A 7,249-nucleotide genomic window follows, 5' to 3' on the forward strand; every position below is an offset into this window, starting at 1 on the left:
GGTGACTATATAAAGCACCCTCCTCCCACCTTGTAAAATGTCGTGTCTTACTCCTTTGTTAATATACTTTACCTTGCGTATTTTCTGTGTCTTACTCCTCTCTCTCTCTCTCTCTCTCTCTCATACACACACATAGTTCATATCTATTCTGTTGCACAGAATCCATGTCTTGATTCTTTACATGGTATCAGAGCGGCTTGGTAGCTCGATCTAGCCCATCCGCGTGCGTTGTGTCCTATGCCGACGACCAAGAACCGGCTCATCGCTATTGTAGCTTCGCTACATAGCTCACATTTGAAGAGAGAAGAAGAAGAAGAAGAAGAATCGACATAATGAATACTCAAATGGGGAGCACTCTCCCTACTGAGAAGTTGGATCGAAACAACTTCGCATCTTGGGAGTACAAGATGCACCAATACCTTGTCGGACAAGACTATTGGAGCTACATCAAAGGAGCGCACGAAGACCGACCCATCGAAACGGCTCCCGGATACGTGACATGGGAGCAAGCCGCAAGCCGGGTGATGTATTACTTGGCAACATGTGTTCAGGATCACATGCTCGGCTACATTCGCGAAGCCAAGACACCGAAGGAGGCATGGGAAAATCTACGAAAGATTTTCGCGGCAAACACAACCGCAAGAAGGCTTCAACTCCGCCAAGAGTTGAACAACATTCAATAAAGGGACATGTCCATCACGACATACACCTTGAAGATCAAGGAGCTTTGCGACTCGCTCGGCTCAATAAGCGTAAATATCGATGATGATGAGATGGTGCAAATATAACTCGGCTGCCTCGCACCACGGTTCGGCGCGATACAAACCACCATTCTAGCAAGGGAGAAATCTCCCTCCTTCTTTGAGCTCCAATCAATGCTATTGGTCGAAGAAAACCATGTGCGTACAAGGAGCAATGAGTCGGAAGGCCACATGCTCTACACGCACTCGAACGGAGGAAGAGGACGCGGACGAGCGAGAGGCCGATTCGGCCAAGGACAAGGTGGACGAGGTCCGACCTACGATAACAACTCCCAATTTCGGCCGCAAAACGGAAGCCAACGAGGAACCTTCGCAAGAAGGGGGAGTTTCCACTCCGGCCCGAGCCGTCAAAACGCAACCGAATGCGGATATTGCGGAAAACTCGGCCACCACAAAGAAGAGTGCCGAAAGAAGATGCGCGAATCGGCTTCCACAAACCAAGAACTCACGAATTACGCGCACAATTCCAACTACGAAGAGTATAGCAAAATGTACGGGCACAACTCTGACTATGAAGATCGTGGCGGAATGTATGCACACAACTCCGACCGTGGCGGAATGTTCATGATGAAACATAGAGCAAACTCTATGTTGGCCTCTACCTCAACTAGTGCCCTCAATCCGGAGGACGTATGGTTTGTTGACTCCAGAGCCTCAAACCATATGACATCTCATAAAGAATGGTTTCTCGAACTTCGAGAGCCGGAGCGACCCGGTTATGTCGAAACCGGAGATGACACTACGCACCCGATTCGGCACATCGTCAATGTTCTGTTCGGCGAAAGAGGTAAGCAAACATACATTAAAAATGTCTTGCATGTTCCTACCATCACGAAGAATTTGGTCTCGGTCGGCCAAATGGTTGAGGAAGGGATGCAAGTACGATTCAACCAAGAAGGGTGCTTCATCGAAAAAGAGGGCCGAATCATCGCGCACGGAAGAAGAGAGGGCCGGATGTTCATTCTCGATTTACACGAGATGAAATCCGCCATGTTCGCAAAAAGCACGAAAGCCGACTCCGACATAGAGCTATGGCACAACTGAATCGGCCACATAAATCTCAACAAACTCAAAGCAATGAAATCGAAAGGAGTCGTCATAGGACTCCCGACATTCAAAGAGAAGGAGATTGAAGGTGTATGTGAAGCGTGCCAATTCGGCAAGCAAAACCAACACCCATTCCCAAAAAATCGGAACGTGAGCAAAGGTCTACTCGACGTAGTCCATTCCAACATATGGGGACTGGTGCAGATGGCTACATTCGGCGGATGCCGATATTACATGCTCTTCATCGACGACTTCTCCAAGCACACATGGATCTATCCAATGCGGGAAAAGAGCGAAGTGTTTGGACACTTCCAAAGGTTTAAAAACGAAGTCGAGAAAGCCACTGGTCATCATGTATGAGGCCTTCGATCGGATGGCGGCAAGGAGTACTTCTCGGACCATTTCACGGCATATCTCCAAAAGGAAGGAATTCGGCGAGAATTCACTTGTCGACACACTCCGCAACAAAACGGAGTAGCCGAGCACAAAAATCGGCACATCCTCAAAGTAGTTCGGGCCATGATGAACGAGAAGCATATGCCCAAGTCATATTGGGCCAAAGTTGCAAATATGGCCATCTACCTCATGAACCAGTGCACAACATCTAGAGTGCACAAGGTCACTCCGCACAAAAAAAACTTCGGAAAGAAGCCGGACTTATCGCACACCTGGATATTCGGCACGATAGCGTACGTGCACATCCCCGACGAGAAGCGTCAAAAGCTTGACCCGAAGTCGGAGAAATGTATCCTTGTAGGATACTCACTGGAGCAAAAGGGGTACAAGTGCTACAACCCCTCAACTCGAAAATCTCGAGTAAGTGGAGACGTCGTTTTTGACGAGTCCGCATCCTGGTACGCACCAGAGACAACCTCAATTCCCACTCCGCTCGACCCGGAATCCGCCGAACAAGAGATAGAGGATGAAGATCGCCTTACACGCATGTTTGAAGAAAGTCCGATCATGACCTGATTGAGCGGACCATAAGAGCCTTTGAGCGATCAAAGCACATCACGGCCTAGCCCGAAGATGGACAAAGGCAAGGGGAAAATGTCGGAATACGAAGACGATTGCTTCGACGACGATGAGTCGACTCACTCACTCGACAGTGAGTTCGACGGCTTTGATGTACCAATCGGAGCTAAGAAAGCCCTCATCTCTGCAAATGAAAAGCTCCGTCGCTCCACCTGTGAAAAGAATCTGGTCAACCGATTTGGCTACAACAACTACATGGCATATCAATATGCCTTTATGATGAAGGTGGCGACAGTACGCGAGCCGGAAAAATTTTCCAAAGCAGCCAAGGATCCACGATGGATTGAAGCCATGAACGAGGACATGCAAGCACTACGCAAGAACGAGACATAGGATCTCATTCCCACCTCACCACACAAAAAGGCGATCAAATGCAGATGGATTTACAAAGTGAAGTACAACGCCGACGGTTCTGTCAACCGCTACAAAGCGCGACTCGTAGCGAAAGGCTACGCACAAACACATGGAGTTGACTGTTGGGAGACAGGTCCCTCCGGATGGGAAGGGAGAAGAACAGTGCTGATGGGAAGGGCACTTCAAATATGTGTCTCCAATTCGGCTCCGGAAAACCTCAACTTGACGGTTTCACCGATTCGGACATGTCGGCTGATGTGGATACCAGCCGGTCTACATCCGGGTATGTAATGACATATGCAGGGGGAGCTGTTTCGTGGCAGTTGAGGCTGCAGAAGACGGTTGCATTGTCAACCACGGAGGTGGAGTACATGGAAGCTGTGGAAGCCGGCAAGGAAATATTATGGATGAAGGACTTCATCGGAGAGCTAGGTATCTAGCAAGATGAATACCGACTCTATTGCGACAGTCAAAGTGCCATCAATCTTGCTAACAATGCGGCCTACCATTCCCGGACGAAGCATATCCAGCGAAGATATCACTGGATCCGGGAAAGAGTAGATGACCAGGAGTTCGCACTAACGAAGATCCACATGGCCGAGAACGGGTCAGATATGCTGACCAAAGTGCTGATACCCGACAAGCTGGATGCATGCCGGAAGAGGATCAGACTAGTAAGACACCCCATGCTGGAGTGAAGGGGGAGTTTGTTGGGAGACAGGTCCCTCCAGATGGGAAGGGAGAAGAACAGTGCTAATGAACAAACTCGGCCGAGGCCAAAACCGGATGGTGTAGACCCGGTGAGAACTGGATGAGGAGTACCCGGCTACGGAGAGCCGGATGGTGTAGACCCCGTGAGAACCGAATGAGGAGTGCCCGGCTACGGAGAGCCGGATGGTGCAGACCCGGTGAGAACCGGATGAGGAGTACCCGGCTACGGAGAGCCAAATGGTGCAGACCCGGTGAGAACCGGATGAGGAGTGCCCGGCTACGGAGAGCCAAATGGTGCAGACCCAGTGAGAACCGGATGAGGAGTACTTGGCTACGGAGAGCCGGATGGTGCAGACCCGGTGAGAACCGGATGAGGAGTGCCCGGCTATGGAGAGCCGGATGGTGCAGACCCGGTGAGAAGTGCTCACTAGATGAAGAGACATATTCGTAAATATGTTTCTGAGAGTCCATCATGGCTATATTTGTAAATAGCCGAAAAGTCATATTAGTATAAATATGACTTAGGGCAAACTTTTAGTTGTTGTTGTCATTCTTGTTGGTGCAAGGAGAGAGAGAGCGCGTAACTGTGTACAGAGAGAGAGAGAGAGAGAAAGAGGTCGTTGCCTCTGTTGTAACCGCGCCTGTGGCGAGGATCGTGAGCACGAGGTCGTTGCCTCCGTGAACTCACTGTTGTACATTCTAACATAGTGATAGTTTGCAGCCTGTGGGCTGCCGTGGTTTTCTTCCCTTAGTTTGGGTTTTCCACGTAAACATCCTGCGTACTCGTCTCTTCTTCGTGTCGTTCATTATTTGCCATTTTCTGTGTATGATTCTAAGCTTGGTTGTGGCCGAGCGTTGCGTATAGGGAGCGCGCAGTTCTCGTCATTGACTACGAAGAGACCTTTGCCCTAGTGGCAAAGATGACGATGGTACGGACCATAATTGCGCTTGCTGCAGTGAAAGGGTGGCACCTACATCAAATGGACATTAAGAACGCCTTTCTACAAGGCGAACTAGAAGAGGAGGTGTATATGATACAACCACCCAGCTTCAACTTGAGAACCCATCTGAACGTTGTATGTCAACTCAAGAAGCCACTCTACGGCCTCGAGCAAGCACCGTGTGCTTGGCATTCGAAGATAACGCAATATCTTCATCAAATCGGCTTCCGTATGTCAAAATCGGACAACTCCCTCTACATACGAAGCGATTCCGCAAGTCCGATCATCATCGTCTTATATGTGGATGAGCTAGTCATTGGAGGTGAGCATCTTGTCGAAATCAATAAGGTCAAATCCCTCTTTTCCGACAAGTTCGAGATGGCGGACATGAAGGAGCTCCACTATTTCCTCGGCATCGAGGTAATTCGGACTCTAGTCGGAATCATGATCTCTCAACGGCACTATATCCTCAACTTGTTATACAAGTTCGGTATAGCTGAGTGCAAATCTGCGGCAACCCCGCTCGATCGCAATCTCAAACTAGATGTGAACTCCGGCACCAAAGCGTGTGAGCTGACTCAATATCGGCAACTCATTGGGAGTCTCATCTACCTCACGATCACTCGACCCAATCTCAATTATCCAATCGGTCTCCTTAGCCAATTCATGCAAACACCGTGTGATACTCACTTGGATTGCGCTAAGCGAGCTCTACGATGCGTGAGCGGCACAATGGATTGCAGCATGCTCTCCAAGACCGTGATGCCAAGCTTGAGGGGGAGTACTGAAGACACTATGCAATAATGCGTGGATTCGGCAACCGCGCAATGAAGCCATGAAGAGCGGATCTACCACGCAAAGCCGCGAAGAAAGACGTAAGCCAAAGCACAGACTTCGCAACTACGCACAACGCAAGCTGGAGCACGGATTTCGCAACTCCGCATAAATGTGAGTTGACGCGGACTCCGGAACGCGAGTCGAAGCGGATTTCGGATACCGTCTGAAACCGACCCAACTTGAGCTTGAGGGGGTGTGTGGAGAATCAAGCTCAACTTGGTCTAGTGTGTGAACTCACCTTGAGAGTGAATAGACACTCCAACGGTCAAGAGTCACTATTATGTCACCACTTTTTATTCTAGTAGTTAGTATGAGTCATAGAATCATATTTTATGACACATAACTTATGAGCTTTCACATTCCCCATGCTCCATGAGTCTTGTAGTTAATGAAGAGAGAGGGTGACTATATAAAGCACCCTCCTCCCACCTTGTAAAATGTCGTGTCTTTCTCCTTTGTTAATATACTTTACCTTGCGTATTTTCTGTGTCTTACTCCTCGTCTCTCTCTCTCTCTCATACACACACACAGTTCATATCTATTCCGCTGCACAGAGTCCACCTCTTGATTCTTTACAAGTGGCCACCTCCATTCTGTTCAGAAGTTCTCATTCAGACTCTAATACCCTTGTGGGTATTTCTGCTCCGTCAATGGGCTCATACATGTCTTTGACTATCAGGAGATCCTCCATCTTGATCTTCTAGTCCGCATAGTTTTGAGAGTTTAGGACCATCATTCCTGGGAAGCCACTCACACCCCCTTCCATGCTTGCACCACGGGCTTTGATACTAGTTTATTGGGATTTGATCACAGATCTGTGAGAAAGACCGACTCAGATATACACGATAACGCAGAAACAGAAAAACATAAAATAGACAAGATGTGCATAGTACACGAAATACACAGGTTTTACGTGGAAACCCTAAATGGGAAAAAACCATGGGAGAACAGATCTTCACTATTACAATGGATATACAAGGAGAAGAGATTACAACACTCTCTCGATATAGAGTGTAACAGCCACACAACGTCAAGACTTCTACAAATGCGGCGTCGCTCTCTCTCTCTCTCTCTCTCTCTCTCTCTCGCACGCTCCTCATCTCTTTGTCATTCTACAGAAACTCTATTCTACACTTTCTGTTCTACGACACTATGTTTGTCCTAACTGTATTTATGCTTATACTTAGTATGGGCTATTTACAAATACATCCTCTACTACTATTTTCCTATTACTATACTAATAATAGTAACAGTTAATCAACCGATTGGTCGACTATTTGATTCGACTAGCCGACTCTTGTGTCGACTTTCTAGTTGACCCAACTAGTTGGCCTTGTCGTCGACCATCGGGTTGGCCTGACTAGTCAATCGTGTCTATGACTTGGATCACCTACTGAACTGTCGACTCTCCATGTCAACTCCTCTTTGTCATCGACTGTCGGCGTTCACCTCGACCAATTAGCTACTCCTTGTCTTTGACTGTCGTCTTTCAATCCAACGTGTTGGCTCCTCCCATAGGAGGGACATATTTGTACCATGATTGACTTAACATCACAGAATGGG

Source organism: Azolla caroliniana, unplaced genomic scaffold (genome assembly GCF_043228905.1).
Source record: "Azolla caroliniana isolate FFs.n. ecotype wild unplaced genomic scaffold, voAzoCaro1.0.p SCAF_14, whole genome shotgun sequence".
Classification (NCBI taxonomy): Eukaryota; Viridiplantae; Streptophyta; class Polypodiopsida; order Salviniales; family Salviniaceae; genus Azolla; species Azolla caroliniana.